General features: G+C 34.0%; 1 protein-coding gene and 1 long non-coding RNA gene across 2 annotated transcripts in view; one reads left to right on the plus strand and one right to left on the minus strand.

Moving 5' to 3' along the window:
* LOC121740578 (suppressor of lurcher protein 1-like) overlaps positions 1–6832 on the minus strand; it is a 362163-nt gene extending 355331 nt beyond the window's left edge. The window contains exon 1 of the mRNA XM_042133313.1: positions 6683–6832. The gene's annotated coding sequence lies outside the window, so the exon portion shown is untranslated. The remainder of the gene's footprint in view (positions 1–6682) is intronic.
* On the plus strand, positions 103–5871 carry LOC121740589. The gene is made up of 3 exons (XR_006037652.1): positions 103–113; positions 4218–4223; positions 5591–5871. It is a non-coding gene; the product is annotated as an uncharacterized LOC121740589 (long non-coding RNA).
* Positions 6833–22089: the final 15257 nt, after the last annotated feature.

Here is a 22089-nt window from a genome sequence, read left to right on the forward strand (position 1 = left end):
GCGTCGCTACAGCGTCGAAGCAACGCAGAATATGTACCATACGATACGACAACACAACGAACCGGAGCGATGTGGCCACGGTTTTACTCTTGATTTCTTTGTAGTCAACTGCAGTAACGAAATAAATTAGTATTGCTTTTAATAACACAAAGGTTCATATTATGCCTGTCACTTTTATATCCGCTTTCCGGCTGTGACGTACATTGTGCCGCTTTAACGATGTTTTATACTGGCGTTAAATATCTGTCAGTATTTCTGAATCAAATTAACTTAGTTTTTGCGTCGATTTGGCTAAAACTTTTCACAGATATATAATATACAAAAGACTACGAGAAAGAATGCAGTATATTTTTGGATTGAAAAATGCATGGTTTCCATGATTTTGTACAAAAGCTAGTTTCTCAGATAAACTCCAGCAAACATTTACATGTATAAGGTTAGAATACCTTTAAAATATTCCGATTGTGAGCAAAGTGATAAGTTCCCGGAGAAACTTCTGCCGATCCTTTTAACACTTTGAGGGAATTTACATTTTATTGCCCCCCTCTCGGAACAAGTTGGTCGCCACATTTCTCTTATATTCTTATCATGTACGTATTTTTAGTTTAAGTTGTATTCATTTAGATTCTATTTAAATTAAAATAAGAAATATATGACCAGAAGTTTATTAATTAATATTCATTATAATCATGAATAAAGAAGATCCGATAATTTACAGGAAAAACTTGTTTTACATGATAAAGAACAAAAAAATGTTTAGACAACATCTTTTTACGAGTATCTATCGTTTTAAGCATAGTAGTTTCAAAGAGTTTAGCAAAGAGCATCAACTTTGAGAAACCTGACATAAATATCTAAATTACTTACCAACACGAAAAAGGCCAATTATCATGTAATAAGCCAAAATGTTCTATCCCAATTTATTTACTTTCTTGTCTCGAAAAAGCGACATCATTCGTTTTTCCTCAATTAAATTCTGCAAAAGTAAACAAAGAATTCAGTGGAGGTCGTAACAATAATTTTAATTATTGTAACGAGCCCCATATGCCATTAGGTGGAATTCTTGGCATCCATTCGTGCTGAGTTTGAATAATCAGCGCTCGAAAGCACTTAATCCTTTTAAAGCCAGTTTGGAATTTGGCTGCAAATGGCGAAAAAATATACCGAAATTCACCAATCAGTATTTTATACGGGAAATAATGTTTTGTAAACCATGCGCCTGATTAGAGGTAAAAGTTGGAAGCCGAATACATGAAGTTGCAGCAGAAGACATGTCGTCGCGACACTACTGGTTTCTATGTATTACTATGAATAAGTGTCGCTAGCTGCGGAGGGTATTTCATAGAAATGCATACAAACCAGTAGTGTCGCTGCGACACGTCATCTGCGGTTGCTTCATGTCGCCCGCTGCCAACCGGCACCTTTAAACTACGATTAGCTTTTTTTTAGTTTGTATTACCTATGCTATTTTGATTGGATGTAGGCTACAATTTTAAATTTTAACATTAGCAATCATCAAATACTAATAAATAGGTAAACATAGTACTATGTTAAATACCTAGTATTATTATAGTTTAATTCCTGATCGAGGCAATAAGAAGGCACAGAAAGTCGTCTTGATTGATATAATAGAAACAGATTTTACATTTGAGTATCAAAAATGTTGCAAGATGCATTACTATTTATAGTAAAACAAAAAAGGATATTGGTAAAAAGATTACATACCATAATAATAAAAAATAAAATAGGTGTATATTTTATAGAGCAGTTATTAAGGGTTTGGCCTCCGACTCAAAAGTCAAAAGACATTATATAATTTTAATAGTTATTATGTTGACAAGACTGGCGAAATTTTCATTATAATGTAATATGAAGTAAATTAAAACAAAAAACGAAGTCGTGCGTGAACTTATACAAAGTAAGCAAAGATATACGAATAGTAATCGAATAAAAATGTACGAAGCGAAAGTGGTGTACCAGCCGCAATATGAAATGTTATTTATGTATTTCGAATTGCGTTACGTAAATTGATATTTTATTGCTACTTTAGCTTTGTTTTGTGAAAGATACGTTTCATGTGAATCAATGTTAGATGAAATAAAAAATGTGTGCTATAATGGAGATACATTAAAACTAAAATATGTTGCCTGATAATGGATTAGTTATACATGCAGAAAAAACTTGGTGCTGTAAATTTTATCGAATTTATGTAAATTAAAAAATAATGTACCCATGATATGTTGAACAATACTAACTTTATTTAAAAATATATTTTTCTTAGAAATATAACTCTGATAAATTTATTATATTATTTCATTTGTACTAGTCGCCAAGGCAATATCACTGATCTAATAAAAATGTTTACAAAGGCAGAGAACACACAAGTGGCATTTTAAGAAGCATTTTCTTTGTCGAATCTTGTTTGTACAATTATTCGTTTTGTTTTATTGCTGGGAATAAATGTTTTTGTCTTGCTTTCTATGTTGTTTTTACTACTAGAAATATAACAATTAAATATTTGTTTTTTAAAGAGCTAAAATATATATATTATGAGATATATATTATCCATCCATACTTACTAAAAATATTATAAATGCGAAAGTGTGTCTGTCTGTCTGTTTGTCTGTTACCTCTTCACGCTCAAACCGCTGAACCGATTTTGCTGAAATGTGGCATGGAGATACTTTGACTCCCGGAAAAGGACATAGGATACTTTTTATCCCAAAAAAATGTACGGTTCTCGCGCGATAAATGAATTTTAGTGCAACGGAGTTGCGGGCATCGTCTAGTAATTTGTAAAACTAGAGTCGTATTACAAGGTAATAGAATTTCAGTTGAATCAATCTATTAGTAAAAATGCCGTCATCCGAATTCGTTGCATAGTTTTTTCTTAAAAATATATAGTAGCAAAATATACAGCCAGATGCAACTTTGTATTTGATAATATATATACTATGCAGTGACATACTCAAAATATGAGCGATAAAAATATTAATGTACTTATATAATTTTATTTATTAGTAGCAACATGTAGTCAAATTTTATAGCTACTAGTTCATATTTTATTGCCTACATTCTACCATGGCTTTCGGTTATAATTGTGTTCATAACTTGCTCATAGTGGGGTAATAAGAGTGCCATAAAAAAGTTTATTCGCTATCGTAACCAATAAAAATATAGAGAGAAATATAGTGATACCTCAGTGTTAGGCAGTGGACAACTTTAGTTGTAAATAGTTGGTGTGTCATAAAGAGTATATTGGAGACACTTTTTCGTTGTGAAATTTTAGATTTTTTTTGTTTTGCATACTAAATTAATAACTACATTATTTTATATTACCTATTCCTACTTGTCAAACGTGTAAGTGAATTTGAACTTAGCTTCTGAAAATCCTGAAAAAATATATATACTCTATGACGTGTAATATAAAACCTATGGCAGATTTCTATTATCCTCAGTATTTATCAGTCATGATCACTACCTATATTATCTTTATATATAAAACTCAAAGGTGACTGATTGATTGACATAGTGATCTATCAACGCACAGCCCAAACCACTGGACGGATCGGGCTGAAATTTGGCATGCAGGTAGATGTTATGACGTAGGCATCCGCTAAGAAAGGATTTTGATAAATTACAACCCCAAGGGGTTCAAATAGGGGATGAAAGTTTGTATATAATAATACTTCTTAACGCGAGCGAAGCCGCGGGCAACAGCTCGTTATTAATAATAATAATAAAGTTTATTTGCAACTAAATACATGGTGCAAATTTTCATAATATATCATAATATAATTCCAATTAGCAGCCGCAAATTGGCTCATGCTCGGCATATTCCTTCCGAATTAAAGTATTTAGAACTAAATGGATTTTGTGTGAAAAATATATCAGTTAAAATTTTTCAATTAACCAACCAAATCCTGTGGCAATACAGTTGGACGCAGAATATCCCGGGTTTGACAGTTCCGGGAAATTTATAGCGAGCGAAGCCACGAAGCGCGACTAGTGTCGTAAATCCTGTTCATATAATATTTACGTCACAACCGTAGCGGATAAATTCACTAAAACACTTCATTTTCACTCCAAATTTATGTCATTTCCTCCCTAGCGTTTATTATTTAAATTTTAGTTAAGAATTCTCCCGAACGGAGCGGGAAAAAAGTTCGATTTTTATGACAGTTTTAATATTATGGTGATAATTTAAAATTTTAAAGGTAAATGTATCATTTGATGACGTTCGAAACTCCGTTGCGACAATATTAAGTTATAGCGCAGGAACCTTAATTTTTTCAGGATTTTCTCTTCTCTTTCCCCTTTTCAGGACCCAAAGTACCTCCATATCAAATTTCAGCAAAATCGGTTCAGCGGTTTCGGCGTGAAGAGGTGACAGACAGACAGACAGAAATACTTTCGCATTTATGTATGGATTAAATTTTAATTTGAAAAGTCACTGTGAAAGTTATGTTAAAGAGGGGTAATTTTCATAGAAATAACAGCAGTTATATATACGTACCTACAGTGTTATTGTGCTTTAGTTTATAATTATAATTGCGCATATAGATAATCTCTGCGATGCGATGGCATATCACACTACAATAATTTCACATTCAAAACTCTACAATTGCGGTCCAACTCATTAATAAAATCATTAATCCAATCAATCATCAAACTGATACTGCAAAATGGAAATTTTATCGCCAGTGAGCTGCAAAAATTGAAATTTATTGATCGATTTCACAGAAACCAGACTCCAGCAATGTTTCATCTCAGCTGGACAGCTCGATGAGGAAATTTGGCAGTCAGGAGATATGGCTTTTCGAAGTGTTTTGTTGAAGGCGAAACTTCTTTAGCGTTGTAGATCCATACTAATATTACAAATGCGAAAGTGTGTCTGTCTGTTACCTCTTTACGCCCAAACTGCTGAACCGATTTCGCCGTAATTTAGTATGATAATGGTGATACTTTGAGTCCCAGGAAAGGACATAGGATACTTTTTATCTGGGAAAAATATACGGTTCCCATGCGAAAAATGAATTTGTCACAACGGAATTGCCGGCGTCACTAGTTTAAAATGAGTAAAAAATGTGAAATTATCATCACGATTAGCTTGATAAAAATGTAAGACGAAGCGAGTGCAGACCACTGGCTCGACATGAGAGAGGAAGAAATAATTCTTCTCTATTACTACTAATAGTCAATTCCTACTCCTGCTATTTAGTTTTTACGGCTGGCACTGATAAGGTCCAGTTAAGTCACGTTCCTTCCTGTTTACATTTTTTCATAAATTAATTATGAAAAAAGTTTGATATTCCTTGGTATAAATTTTCTTAAGTAACATTAAAGCTATTTATGAGAAATTTACATAATCGACTGACATTGTGAATAATTATTTTTTTAACTTTTTAAAAAAATATATGATTTTGGTAAAAATGTTGAAAATGTTCTGAATATTTAATTGAATTACGTTTAATAAACGATGTTTTTAAAAAAATCAAACGTTTAGTTACAATATTAGGCGTATAGCATGTACATATGCACCCTCTATGAAAACCGGACTTAGCACAGATTTGCCGAACACCAGTATAAGGACATCATCATCATCAGTCAGCTGCAGTCAAAACATCTCTTGGACTATAATAAACTTGAAGCATACATAAAGTGGTGCCGCCTCTCAGACTATACAGATAAGACCACTCAAGCAGTTTCTTAATAAAATTGCGAAAGACGACGGAATACTGGAAATGCTGCCGCCGCATCATCGTGGTGGTCCCAACTCCGTGGGACCTGATTTTGGTAGTTAGTTAGCTCACTTTAGATCTTACATCGATCGGGGTCGGTAGTTGTAATTTAGGATATAGTCTTTTTATACAGAATAGTTATGTTTCAAAAAGTGATTAAGTTTAATGTACTTAATTGTAATTTTTTTTAAATAAATGTTTTAAATTAAATCGTTTTTTTTGAACTCCCGTTCGAGAACACTATAATTAGCATCTAAATATTTATTCTCTAATATATTTTAACGAATGTCATCAAAAGTTCTAGTCTTTATATATAAAAATGGATTTCCAATTGTGTTGGTTACGCTATAACTCGATAACGGCTGCACCGATTATGCTAATTTTAGTCTTAAAATAATCCTTGAAGTCCAGGGTAGGTTTTAAAGTGATACGAAGTTCACCGGGACATCTAGTCATTGATAAATGTGATAATAGTTTTATTGTATTACAATAGTTTGGCGGTAGGTTGAATTCCAGTATCTAAATTGATAATATTACTGCTACTATTAATAATAGCGTCCATAAATTATATTAATAATTGTCATCACAATCAGTTTTGGCAGAGCGCTTAGATACTGATAACTTTATGCAGATTTTTAAAATTAAATAAACAATCAAAGTATTTAAAGTAAATCAAAAAATATCAAAAGTTTTATAATACTCTAGCACACGGAGAATATTATTAAAAGAATTAATTTAAAATAAAAAAATAATGAAATATAAATAACACATTGTTTAAATATTCACAACATTTCATTATTTTTATAACGTTTAACAATTAAATATAAATAACATATTTTATTATTTTAGGATTTTGTGACATTTAAACTTTTTACAATGTTATAAAATTCTAGAAGTAAAAATATCTAAACTAAACATTACACCTCAAAAATAGAACTCACCTTTAACATGTCGTAAACAGAAATTTCAGCTCACGTACACTTTCAACCATAATTTAATTAGTACGGAAACATAATTAAATCACTATTTCGACCAGAGCGTGCTACGAGAGCGCTACGAGCTACGGCGTAGCGGTGCTACGAGCTACGGCGTAGGCGGCTACACCGCTCGACAGACCGCGTGTAACTAAAAGACCTTAGGAATGCTCGGTGCATGCCAATTATTTTACATCATTTTACGACGGAACTTGGAGTATTTCACCTTCGTTGTATGTTTGTGTTTATGGGTTTCCGTTTCAGTCGAGTTAAATGTACTTTCGGAAATAATTTTGTATGGAGTTTAGAGAATTTTCTAAAGCCGGCGAAGGCAAATAAAAGCTATTAATAGGAAGACAATAAAAAATATGCAATTTTTTTTTATTGATATTAATGAAAAAATAATATTTATATTATGATATTAATTCTTATTTCATAAATAATTTTTATTAAATAAGAATTAATTTCTTTAAAGTCAGTTCAGTGCTTTATGCGTGAAGAGGTAATGGACAGACAGAAATTCTCATTTATATGGCTATAGATGATACTGATGATGCCACTAAGTCACTAAGTACTCCAGCGAAGTACTGTACTCGACTAAATGTTCCGAAATCTTGGAGGAGATTAAGTCTAAGTTGGCTTTATTAACATTAAAGTCGGGTCCGGATCCGGATCTCAGAGAAACTCAATCTCGTTTCACTGAATGCATCTAATAAACTTCCGGCAAACAAACAACGACGAACAGAGGGGTCACTTCACGTGTTTGTCTAGTTTCAGATTAAATTACTTTAAAATACTAGAAATATATTTTGTCTCCTTTTGCTAATAAAAAATCTACCAAGTGCGAGTTGGACTGGAGCACGAAGGGTTCCGTACCACAATAGAGCAAATGTAGACTGAAAATTGTGTATTTTGTATGGGAACCCCCCTTAATTATTATTTTTTATTTGAATTTTATTATAAATATTATTAAAGTAAAAATTTAACTGAGTATTTCATGAATATTTCAAGTGCCTATGTGTTGCCGTTATTTATATCGAGCAAAAAATAGCAAAAAAATCACGTTTATTGTATCCAAACGTGATTTTTTTATAAATATTAAATTTATTTTGCCACCCCCTTAAATATTAAATTAATTTTGTTTTTAGTGTTTGTTGTCATAGCGGCAACAGATATACATAATCTGTGAAAATTTCAAAGGTCTAGCTATACCGCTATAGCTATTCTTGAGATACAGCCTGGAGACAGACAGACGGACAGACATCGAAGTCTTAGTAATATTATAAAACTATTATTTTAATTAATTAATCATATAAGCTGTTACTTTGAAATTGATTTTAAATGTTGTAATGGAACTTACTGAAATAATAAAAAAGAAAGAATTGTATTATACTTTGTCCAGTCTATGTTAAAATAATATGCTAAAATATATTTTTATTATTCATAATATATTTATTTGTTTGTTAGAATATGCTAAGTCCAAAGTCCAAACAGAAAAATTGTAACACCTTTTTGTACCATATTCTGAGTAAATAAATGAATTATGAATTAGGGTCCCGTTTTTATCCTTTGGGTTCGGAACCCTAAAAAAACACACTGTAAAATAGGTAGAAGAAATCAATTACAGAAAATCAGGGTGAGCGAAGCGAGCCCTAGTATATCCCACAACCTGAGCACTTTTGTGGTACACTTTACGGAAAAACTATCACGCGTATCAATTTGTGCTTTAACATTTTAATTTTTATTTATCTGTAGATTGTGTTATTATCGGTCAGTCAAGGTTTGGTTGCTATTAAAATATAAAAAAACTGCCTTAAAGATTATTAACACGCAGAAAAACGACGCGAACACAAAGTTCGGCTTTTAGCTAGTAATATTTTGAGTGTACAATTTTACGTTTAGGCAAAAAACTATTGTCACGCTCGATAAACCTTTTGCGCTGTGAGGAGATTCACCCATACATGAGATTCTATGTTATTAATAGTACGACAAATATTTTTCTGTCCAGCACTTTTATTTCACAGATTAAGTTTGTTACAAAACTGTTATAATAAAAATATTATTATTATTTTTTTTTTTTTTTAGGTAATTAGGGTAAAAAAACAATATCACAATATAATATACGTTTACACACAGTCTTACTCTATACATATAAGTAATTGTGATATCCACATCATTTACCACATATATAAAATGTAAAATGTAATGTAAAATGTAATGTAAAATTATCTCTTTTAATATGCATAAAATACTAACTTATCACTTTTTACCTCTATACAATATCTATTCGTGTTGCGCTTCTCAGGCTACCTCTTTAGATATTAGTAGCCAGTAAATTACACCTTGATATATTTTACATGGCTGCATTAATTGTACTCGTTGCAACCATTGTTTCTTGATTGTAGAGAGTAATATAGGATTTTTAAGCAAAATGTGTCGTTTGCTCTATCCATACAAATATTATAAATTTGAAATTGTGTCTGTCTGTTACCTCTTTACGCCCAAACCGCTGAACCGATATTGCTAAAATTTGATATTCATGAGTGGACATACGAAAGGACATATAATACTTTTTATCCCAGAAAAATGTACAGTTCCTGCAAGATTTTGGTGCAACAAACTTGCACACTTCATCTAGATTTATCCCGTAATATAAAAAAGTTATTTTAATATAATTTTTATATAGTACGGGAATTTTGCCTGAACAAAAACCATCTTATATATGTTGTCACACACAGTACACCTTTTCGTTGTATTTATCTTTAATTTTTTTAATTGTTTCAACGCAGGTCTTAAGACATTTGAAGCATGTGCCCTGGGTGATCATAATCTTTAAACGAGCAATTCTTGTATATACATATATATATATATATATATATATATATATATAGGAAAATGTCATTTTATTCGTGTTTTATTGAATACCGAGCAAAGCTCGGTCAACCAGCTAGTTATCATTAACAAAAGGCTTTTCGTGGTTGGATACCGCTGTCGATCCTGGTGACACACAAGATACCGATGGGAATGTTTTGTAGGCCTTATTAAAAATGCTTATATTCTTTCCCGGGACGTAAAGTATTTCTATCAAGGGTCTAGAGGTCTAGATACAAACATACTTACAAACTTTAATAAAACAAAAAATTAAATACAGGTTCCCTAGAACAAATCAACAAGTCCTCATTGACCACGGAACTCTAAAACGGAACCCTAATCAGTACATTTTTTGTATATTGATAGGTTAATATTTATATAATTTAAGAGTAACATTGTCCTGAAATAGAACAATCCTCTTTTTAGGACCATCAAATCGAAATATTAAATCCTTTATATCTCTGTTAGCTACCACTTTCGAGATTTTTCGCAGAGGAAATTGTTCTAACGTCTTATCAAAATGAGGCTACTCACGAAAAATTAGCTCGATAGCAATAAAAAAATTGTGCTAAGGAACCTGATGGGGTGAGCCAAAATCTTTTCGTTATCGCTTCGTTATAGAATCGCCGATCAAAATGTATGGAATTGACATAAGCGTTCGTTAATATGACGTTGACGTTCGACTCGTCTTATGTCAATTCCATACATTTTAATCGGCGATTCTATAACGAAGCGGAAACGAAAAAGTTTCGGCTAAATAGCCAGTACTAACATGTTCTTGTATTAAATAATTTCATAACTCAAACTATGTCATATAAATAAGAATATTTTGTATATCATAATTGGTCCAATTTTCCCATTCCTAAGTTCGTGCGTAAAATGTATACCGAAAACCCCCAATTATCTAAAGTATTCTGAGTATTCCGAAATTCCTTGTCACTTTTAATTATGTTATGTCAACAGCTAATAAGGCCTATTTCCATGTATCTTATAATTTAATGTCGTACTTATTAAGTCTATAAGGGTATTTATATGTAGAAATAAACGGAGGGTGAGTTATCTTATCATACAAAATATTTAGGCAAGTAATTATTTTTAATTCATACTGCATTGACTTCATGACTTAAGGCGCTTGCAGTATTAGATCTCATGGAATATCCTAACTAATAATAATATTTGCTTTATAATGAGATTTTATGAGGTGACTTTATAATGTGACAATAAATAAAGTTACTGAAAGTACCTCTTCCTATTTACATTCAAAGAGGAAAAGAACAAGGGGCATTTTTGTATTGAACCCGTACCCAAGCTGTAGCACATCCAGACATATTATATCAAATGAAAGGGCTTAAAAAGCTGTACATACATAAATCCAGGAAAGGTTAGATTTTTAAGGTTTTATTAAAATATGAAATAATAAACTAAAAAACAACACTTTCCTCGAGTTTGACATATACGATTATTTTCCATAAATGATTCCTTACCAGCAACACTATAAATTGATGCCATTATACAGAGTGTTTTTTGTGATTTCTTACCTTCTAACCCTCATTACCTTTTTTCTCCCATGGTTTAGAGAGTTTTCAAATACAATAAAATGTTCAACTTTTCAAGCTCTTTCATTTGGTATATGTCTCAAAGTGCTACATTAGTGGGTACGAAATGCCCGTCCTTCTTTAAACTACAGAAACACAAGTCAATGTGGAACACCGTTTACAGAAATGACGCCATCTTTATGCAGAAATTTTATTACAACATCATGACAGCATTAATTTAATTTACAAGCTTCATAAATAGGGACGAGCAATGAAATGTAAATTAGATTTGATTCACACGCGTTTTGTTGTAAACGGAGTTCACGGCCTTTATTTCATTATTTCTTTGGCGCCATATGAAAAGTCACACATAGGGTTAATATATATGGATGTACGCTTTTTTGTATTACAACCGTTTTACTCGTATATCTGTGAGTTTGTTGTACTGTATTAATAAATGTATATGAAGAGTTGATATTCCAAATGCGATCTTCTGTGTTTAAAAATACCTTATAACCTTGTTCATTGAAAAAGTATATATTTTTTATTTATAAATATCAGAAAAGTATTGTATAACCTGCAATAAAATAGAAAACTCTCAAACCCACAGGAATTTAGCAAACCTTAAAAAGATACCTTAATAATTTCCACGATTCCACAGTTTTAATCTTACTTGAGATCGCCCAATGATCGAAATTCGACCTTAGTTTCAACGACATTAGGATGTAACCTATATTTTGTAAAAAAATATTAACTTTATCATTTTTTTTTCAACTTTTGTCTCTGGGACTCAGCTGATCTCAGACTGGCATTGTCTAATAGTATCTCTAATTCAATAAAAAAAACTATAATCCATTTTCAATTTGTCATTTTGTTGTCAACAGACTTCAACAATAAATAAAAGAGTATCATTCGTATGTAGACGCGACCCCCGGCTTGAGCTACCAACGCGCTCACCACTGAGCCACAGAGGTCGTCAAAATAATTTCAAAATAATATTAGCTCGATGCACTCCTTCACCATATAAACTATAACTGTGCAAAATATAATTCACTACGTTTACCCATTTTTTGTCAAAAGGGATACAAAGTTTTTAGTTCACTTATTAATTCGCAATAATAATTATACGATTAATCCTTCCGCTGAAAATTTTGCGGATAATGTGCGTTGACACATAAATGAAGACATGAGTAAATGAAATGGGTAACTCAAATTTTGAAAACTGTCGTCTTTTTGCATATTATATTGAGGCTTGAGGACCGAAAAAATGATTTAAAATAAGAAAATATGGATTCTATGTATAGCATCATTCTCTATCAAATTATAAGTAACTACATCTAGTTACAACGGAGTTGCGGGCGTCATCACGCCCGCAACTCCGTTGTGCCAAAATTAGTTTCACGCGGGAACCGTACATTTTTCGGGATAAAATTCTATGTCCTTTCCCGGGGCTCAAAGTATCTCCATGCCAAATTTCAGCAAAATCGGTTCAGAGGTTAGGGCGTGAAAAGGTAACAGACAGACAGACACAATTTCGCATTTATAATGTTAGTATGGAAATATGGATTGTATTCATGTTTTTAAAACATGAATACAATCCATTCTTACTGTTAGTTACCTACTTTATCTACTCGTGTATTTAAATAAGAAGCGGGGAGTCACAAGTTAGTGAACTCCGTACTAACTTGGCGACAATTTTCAAAATATATTTACCATAATGTTATGCTGAAACACGTTTATTTTATTTTTCCGGAATTCAAACTTTTTGGATAAAGTTAGATTTATTCAATAAAATCCTGTAACACACACCTAATTATAATCCGTAGCAAACTTCGCATCAAAATCGGCTCAGCACAAGCAAGGGATTGTAGACAGACAGACCTACATAATATTTAGTTAAGATGGTTTTATATAAAGTGTCGTGTAAAAATTATGTGCTAACAGATTTATAACAAAAAAAAATATTTTTTACAGCTTTGTACAAAAATAATAAAAATATGAAATTAAACGTTTTTGTACTGTACCGCTGTATAAAAAGTTGTACCAAACAAGAAACAAAATTAAATTTTAATTCGAATTAAAAGTTTAGATAGCACAAAACGTAAACGAAAAAGGCGTAAAACCGGATGTGAACCGGCGGCTGCGGCTCAAACTTGTACATTTTTTAGCTACTTTCATAATTCAGAGGTGTAACAATCTGCTCAACTTGTTTTTGTTTATAAAAAGTTTCATTTAGTTTTTGATGTTTGAATGTAACGTTTAAAATTGTTTTGTATTTAGAGGCTTTTACCTGAGTACGTTGAAAGTAGGGTAATGTTTTTCCATTCGTGGTCTAGTGGTATAGAGCGCGGCTCTTAACTCGGAGGTCGTGGGTTCGATTCCCGCGTTGGAAACATGTTATTTCCAAGTTTGGTTAGGACAATGCAGGCTGATCACCTGATTGTCTGACAAGTAAGATGATCCATGCGTCGGATGGGCATGTAAAAAGTCGGTCCTGCGCCTGATCTCTCGCCAGTCGTGTCAGTCGTCCGTCCCACTGGGTTATGAGAGTAAAGGAATAGCTCTTGTGTACTGCGCACACACTTGGGCACTATAAATTACTCCTGCGTAGCTGGCCTGGTTTCAATGAAACCGGCCACCGTCATCGAAACCGGTGTGGGAGCTATTATTATTAATGCTTTTCCAGTGATCTGCAAGATAATAATATGACTTGTTATTGTTTTCTCAAGTCTCTGGTCTCCATACGGATAGTGCATAGGCCAATCGAATCCGGTTGGAATGACGCAGGCAGATATAGGTCAGGTTGCCATGCATCAGTTCGATCGTATTCATTTGATTGAGAAAAATAGCCCTTTAATACACTTTTTCCTAATTATTACTATTTGAAGTTCCGTCCCAAAGCAGAGTTTTTACACAGAGCTATTTCTATTCCAGTAAACGTTCTATTTTTAGTCATTCACTAATAAGATTTTTACTGTCCAAGGCTCTTTAATTTCGTATCACGGTAGAGATTATCGAGGGTTTTGCGTTGGAATATTGAATATAAAAATAAGTAATATGTGCGTATGTGTATATAGAAGTCTGTGCCTATAGTGTGCCCACACACACAAACACATACTAGTGTATGTGTTTGTGTGTGTGTACGAGATGCGTGTGTGTGAGGGATGATGCTTTCGCCGTTAGAACCCGTCATTAAAAACGCATTATTGTGAGCTAACGCCCGACTGAGTTCTTGTCTACTCGTGGTTTGGCTTGATGTAGTACCTAACAATGGGTACGGTACACAAAACGAATAGTTTTGCATAGATTTAGCAAAGTAGTTACTTTGTTTGAGTAGATTTTTATATCAAATCAAGTCCCACGTAACACTAACAAGAATTTAAAGTTTCCGTATACAAATAAGATATAGAACTTAACTATTATGGTAAATTTGGCTTTGGAAAATAAAAATCAGTTTCATCAGTTTTTTTACATTTGTAATAGTTAAAGAAAATCCACAAATCATTCACATAGAGAACATATTAGAATAGTTTTATTATGGCTATTAAGCTCAATGCCAAAAAAAGCCTGTAAATATTCAAATTATTATAACAGCACGTAAAGTTTCATTTGAAAGCATCATTTACTTAAAAACAAAGCCTATTTTACTTGGAAAAAATATTTTAAAAGCAACAAAACTTTATCCCATTATTAAATCTTTGTGTCTTAAGTTTCCAAAGAAAAGCGTGTTACATCCTTTTTGTTTCAGCTGGTGTAATGTAAACGAGCCCCAAGTTGATAGCGTTGCGGCATTTAAAATTTTAAATACAAAAGGAGCTAAATTTTGAGATAGACTGCTTTTTCTTGCGGCTTTTCCGCTACAATAATTTTAAAATTACTTAAGTTGGCTTTTGTCTTAACATTAAAATAAGAGTTTCATGAAGCCCCAAGCGGCCACATCCGGCCGATCCCCAAGCGGCAGCCGGCTGCCGCATAATAATTGAAAATCTGTTGTGCGATAACGATGGAGGCGTTAAAATGGCAGACGTTTTTAAGTTCATCAACAGACAAGCTTGGGAAAAATACTGATAGAGATACTTAAGATTTTAATAATTATTAAAAATAAACAGAGAATAATTCTTAGCCAGAATACATTATAATCTGATGCAAGGCGACGTTTATCACGGCCCGATCGCAGGAGATTGAAAATAGCTTACGGTCGAACATTTTGTTATAGCGCTTCGCATTTTTCAACATTTTCTCGCGCAAAATTCACACCGCATTTGATTTACGCCTTGAAATTACAATGATTTAAATAAGACAGATAACATTTTTAAATGTTGTTATTAATTTTGTTTAAGTACTAATAATAATTAAAAAAAATTAACTAACCTTTAAACTATAAAATTATATCATGTCATACAGACGTTATAGTTATTATAAACAGTTAAACAACAGTTTTGCCTTCGTCCCTTGACAACTGACCAAATATTGTAAACTAACCAAATATTGTAAATAACTAGACCTAGACGACTCTATTGCGCCAAATTGTAATATCACGCGGTAACCGTTTTTTTTTTTTTGATTAAGAGTAACTTATGTCCTTTTCCGGTCGTCTGTTACCTCTTCACGCTTAAGCCGCCGAACCGATTTTGATTAAATTTGGTATGGAGATACTATGAGTCCCGGGAAAGAACATCGGATAGTTTTTATCCCGGAAAAATGTACGGTTTCCGCGCGATAAACGAATGGCGCAACGGAGTTGCGGGCGATATCTAGTCCATTATATAATTTATTTGAAACACTGGTTAGATAATTTAGTTGAATTTTGAATGTAAACAAGATACTCGAACAAGAATTGATTAAATAAGTTGTAAGGAAGCAACTTTTGCAACTTGCGATGGCTGACGGGAGCCATCAACGATTAGCTAATCCATCTCCGTTATTGCCCAAGGCCGCTGGAGTGATCCACTTAGTTCGGAGATTACCAAATTTAACTCGATAGCTATGTAACTTGGTCGTAACACAAAGAAATTGTTTTTTTCTTTATACTGTAAATATTTATAAGTGTAGAAGTTTGCGAGAATGAAAGAGCAGTAGAGTTATTTATTACTGTTAATAAACTGGTGTCATTTTATATTCTACGCATTTGTTGCGATTTACGAGGAATTAATATCCGGGGCGATAGATCGATCTAGCTAGGAATCATTTTCAGAAAATGTCTTTTTATTCGTGTTTTATCGATAATCGATAAACTGAAAAATATGACTCTTCCTGACATCTATTGGCGGATAATAATACTATTTTACGAGCAACTAATTGTTTTAACGACCAGCAGATGGCGTTATTAAGTAACACGAAGTCAATGAGTGTTTGCTATACCGAGCAAAGCTCGGTCATCCAGGTACTATTATATTAATTGTATGATGCACAATCATATTATGTTTTGGTAACATATTATAACTATTAGCAACTATGCCTACTATAAATAAGTGATATTATTTTCTCTCTTAATCTTAAGTTAATATAATAATATTTGAAAGTCTAAGCTATATTGCTTAAAAAACTTATAAACATAGATTCTATCTCCCGGGTTCAAATTTTGTATTTTCGAAACGTATACGCTTGACTTGCTTCAGCAAAATATTCTTCGGAGAAAATACCCCGTGCTTCCAATCCCATTTGGAGAAATTTCTCATTTATTTTGTCTCGTACGGAGCTTGATCTCTGAGAAACTTTTTCTGATGTCGCATGAGGTTTGCTCATAATTTGATGTCGTTTTTGGCCGATGTCGAAGCCCTAGTTAAAGCCGAAGCCGATTGATCGTTAATCAGCGAAACCTTCGGCTGGAGACATAAGAGAAAAAAATTACCTACAAAATGTTTGTATATCTACGTAATTTTATATCTAGTAAATTTTTGACGTGGGAGAGCCATGCTTTGGCACGAATGGGCCGGCTCGACTAGAGCAATTCCACGGGCTCACAGAAAACCGGCGTGAAACAGTGCTTGCGCTGTGTTTCGCCGAGTGAGCGAGTTTACAGGAGGCCCTACTCTTTTCCCTTTCCCTACCCTCCCCTATTCCCTTCCTCACCCTCCCTTTTTACCCTATTCCCTCTTAAAAGGCCGGCATCGCACCTGCTGCTCTTCTGATGCTGCGAGTGTCCATGGGCGACGGAAGTTACTTTCCATCAGGTGACCCGTTAGCTCGTTAGCCCCCCTATTAAATTTTAAAAAATGCTTGTTCCTACATTATTCTCATTATATTATATTGTCTATTTGTCTTTCATCATCTTCGTAATATGTGAAATATTCTTTCTGTTTTAAGGCCCGACGAAATTAACATAGGTGAGTTACTAAAATTTTAATTTATACAATCTGGAAATGGTTACGTCATTTGTGGTAACTGTTCATTCGATTTCTAAGTTTATATTTAGGAAATGAACCTTCAGCTAGACTCTGGCATCATCCGTGATTTTAGCGAAGCCAAAGATTTGGTCGGCTATTACGACCAAAAGTGGCCGAAGCCCAAAGTTCGGTCAGACACTCATAATTTGTCACATGGCGGCAAAAAATGGAGGACCAGCCGGCCTATTAATAACATATTGGGGTGATATTTTTATCCCGGCCTGTTAGCGGCAGTTTAGCTTTATGAATATTTACGCGCTCCCTTTTGTCTGCTTATAAAAACGGTTAAACAGAGAAAGAATTCTAACGTTTCCAAATCATTCTCAGAGTTCTGCAGATCAACCACATTGGAAAACGCATCTGCAAACCACATAGCCTATTTCATTACAGCTGATATGAATGTGTTTTATTACACTTTAAAGCTCTCTCCAAATTGGACCTTGATGGGTTATATGATTAGGAATCAAAGTTGAATATGCCAACATCGTAATCGTAATTGTTCTATAGGACAAAGCTGCATCGCATTCTGCTAAAATAATTTTTGTCAAAAATCGAGATAAAACTAGATGAATAAATCGCGCCATATTAACCCGTTTCTGTACTCAGTCAGCCACGTACGATCTTAACACTAAACTGCAGACAATTTGTATTCTCGCTGTTTCTACGTGGGACAGGTGTGCTGATGTATTTTTATTATGCTCTTTGTTCTTTGTCGTTCAAATACAAAATTCAATTTTCTTTATCACGTCATATAGTGGATGTGGCAATTTTATGGATAGAGAAATATTAAGTATCAATTTTTTTTATATTAAAGAATAATCTGACATAGGAATGTTTATCTTGCTACTATAAAAGCCATCTAGTTTTATATGCTTATATATTTCGGCTGGGTTTGTCAAAAAGCGACCAAATTACGTAGGACCACCATCTGCATATGTATCAACTTCTCTGCTTTCTGGTATCCACTCTGTGGTGGCCTTTGTCCAACTGTCAGGATGCATGCGGCTGGTATGACCCGCGCCCAGTCCCACTTTAGGAGTAGGAGAGCATAGGCTGAAAACTACTCGTTCATAATCCGCTAAGGCTATGGCTAATTTCCAATAACTGCTGATGCTGGTTCCTGGTAACAGCATTACTATCACGTGGCGGTAACCGGATCAGCTCGGCTCCAATTACCGACTCCTTACATTCAATTACTTGTCTCCAGCGCGCGCTAAATACGTTATGTGCCTTAAAAACGTGTTCAGACTCAGCTGAATAGGGGAATTATCAACATTCCGTACTAAGTTGATATGTAGGGTATTTTGTATGATTTGGGTCATGATAAATAACCATGGTAGTAGTTACCAATTATGCTCTCTGTATATTATATTTTTATGTATTTACTAATAAAACTTATAACTATATAAATTACCTTAAAACAATTAAAAAGTTAAAAGACTCTTCTAACGACTTTGTTTTGGATTTAAGAAATGACCAATGGTAATATAACCAACTCAGTGTGAATAACCTCACTGAAGCTTTTGAAAATCATCATGGATCATCACCTTGATAGGCACTGGAAATGTTCTATAAAAAAAATTAAAAAATGGGCAGATTACATAGACATAATTTGGTCATGTGACGTTAGAATTAAGACAGACGACTAACATGATAATATAACCTGACCAAATATCGTAGATACGTCATCTGCCTGCCAATCTGATGATACATAATGCATTTCACTCTCAAAACCGTATCAAAGCTTTCCATTACATTTGCATTTTGCATAATTTATGATATAGCACGTAAGCTACGTACAAATAGATTTGAGCGTTAGTAAACACTAAATCAGCCGCGCCAGCACTGTACGCCAGTGCGCCAGTGCTGGCACAGCAAACACTCCATATTAAACTCCACCCCGCTCTACCTTATGGTATTTGCTAAGCATTGTTTATGAACGATTCGGACTGTATTGAGGTCATATAAAAAGCATGTTTGTACAAGTACATTTGGGGTTCATCTAATGACAGCTTTTTATCGTTTATGGCTAAATAAAGGTAGTATGATAACCATAAATTGTACGATTAGAGAATTGGATTCATAAGCAGATACACTTTCTACGTAAATTAGTTATGTTATGTCAAGACCAGCAGACAGATCGAGATAATATCAGCTTGATACTGATGTATCATACAATCCGACCAAATATCGTTAGTCCGCAATCTGCCTATGAATCAATTTGTCTGATGGTACTTTAGCTCATTTTTGTCGAAAAGTATCACTCTCAAATATTTAAAAAATAGCAAATTACTGTGCTTTTAAATATATAGGTCATCGTCGGAAGTTAAACAAAGTGAAAGCTTTTGAGTACAAAACTCTTTGTAATATCCTTTTTCATGCAGCTACCTTTTATTTGTGTTTTAAAGGGGATCCAACGGAAACATGAATAAGGAAAAAAGTCGCAAATCAAATTCAGCTCACCAGGCCGAATTCATTATGAAGAGAATGCACCGTTTTGCAAAACACGAGCTTAGAAATTTTGCGTGGGAAGGGAACTGCTTTTGATTTTATTACGTCATAACGGCTGAAATGTAGTTATCAATGTACAAGGTACGACAAGGACTACTAGCTGCTAGACTTATACACATCAATACCACAGCCTAACAAAAAAACCGACGTCAAATAACGCTTATGTTGCGTGATGCGTTTCGTCAAATAGATATTTTGATGATTACTTAAGGATGAGAAGCCCAGGGCCGCGCCAAACCGGAATGGCAGCGGCACGGCGAGCACTTTCAGTGTCATATGATTTTAAACTTTATCTTCATTATTGTAATACATTGTAATATATCGCTTGAGAAGTCTAGCGGCTGCCCGTGGCCGCCAGCGGCCGCGAATTCCCAAGCGATACTATGTATTACAATAATAATGAAGATATAGCTTCAAATCATATGACACTGAAAATGCTCGCCTCGCCGCTGCCATCCGGTGTGGGCCGGCCCTTACGCTTCTAAAAAGTTACTTTTCATTTTGGTCAGAAACGAAGCTAACACAAGATGGATATAGATACTAAACTAAAAGTGTTTCTAACCCAACGTTGGATACATTTTATCGTGATCGTTTTTCAACCAGTGTGCCAGTTATAAACAAACTTTTAAATGTTCGGAGTTCAGTTAAAATTCAACACAGCTGTGGTGGAAAATTTCAGTTTTATTTCGTTGTAAACAATGGTTGGTACTTGGTCGTTCGTTGGAACAACAGTATAATCGAGCTTTATCAATGAACTTGTGTGATTACTTTACTCTAGCCGAGCATTGCTGTGCAGTTTCAGTTACCTGATTCAAGTAGACAAAGTTTCTGGAAGCTAAAACAAATTTCGAACTATTTGAACACGTACAGTACAAAACTATCGATACGTATACTGTATCCATATTCCATACTAATATTATAAATGCGAATGTGAGTCTGTCTGTTTGTCTATCTGTTACCTCTTTACGCCTAAACCACTTTGAGTCCCGGGAAAGAATGCGCTTATATTGAAAGACAATCATATTTTTTTTTTAAGATTCCGCAATTGAAAAGAGAGACTACTAGCTTCTTATAAGGGTTGATTCAGACCGCAACGCGACGCGTAGATGCATTTCTAAATGTATATGGATTTGACAGATTCGCAAGACGTCTCACGCAATTGAAATCTGTCAAATCCATACAAAATGCCGCCCCGCGCCTCGCCTCGCCTCGTCGCGTTGCGGTCTGAATCAACCCTAAGTTGGCTGAGCCTTTAACAGATGTCAACTAGTGATTATGGTCTTCCTTTAACCAGTAAACATTGTTTCAGACTTACTTTGCAGCTTTGTAGCACAGAAAGATAGCTCAAAAAAAAATTTTTTGTATTTTGTTTTCATAATATCGTAATGATAAAATATTAAACAATTTGTTGCGCTGTGCACAAATAGACAATTTCCACGGCTTATTACCTTCCATACACAAGTATATTACGAAGCTCCGTTTTTTCTGTAAATTGCTGAGTCGGAAGAAAAATACCGCCTATTTGTTCGGTTCAGTAACGCGCAGGGCTTTCGTCGGATCTAAAAGTAAAATAACTTCTTAGCTCGCGGCACGAGGAATACAAAACGAAATCATAAAAAGTAAATACAAATTAAAGGTGTGTATAATTTCGATGTTTGGGGTTGCGTTTAAAGAAATATCATATTTACAACATAATATTACAATATCTATCTTTCTTGATTGTTGTTAAATAAATGCTTCCCACGCTGGTTTTAGTGGCGACGGCCAGTTGCATTAAAATTAAGTCATCTACGCAGGAGTTATTTTATAGTACCAAAATCAAAAACGTGTCACAAGAGCACACTCTTTTTCTTTAATAAAAGTCGCTAGTATTAGGGTATCAATATTACTTTAACTATATTACTTTATACGTGGGAGAGCCATGCTTCAGCACGAATGGGCCGGCTCGACCGGATAAATACCACGTTCTCACAGAAAACCGGCGTGAAACAGCGCTTGTGCTGTGTTTCGCCGAGTGGGTGAGTTTACCGGAGGCCCAATCCCCTAACCCCTACTCTATTCCCTTCCCTAC

Source organism: Aricia agestis, chromosome 3 (genome assembly GCF_905147365.1).
Source record: "Aricia agestis chromosome 3, ilAriAges1.1, whole genome shotgun sequence".
Lineage (NCBI taxonomy): Eukaryota > Metazoa > Arthropoda > Insecta > Lepidoptera > Lycaenidae > Aricia > Aricia agestis.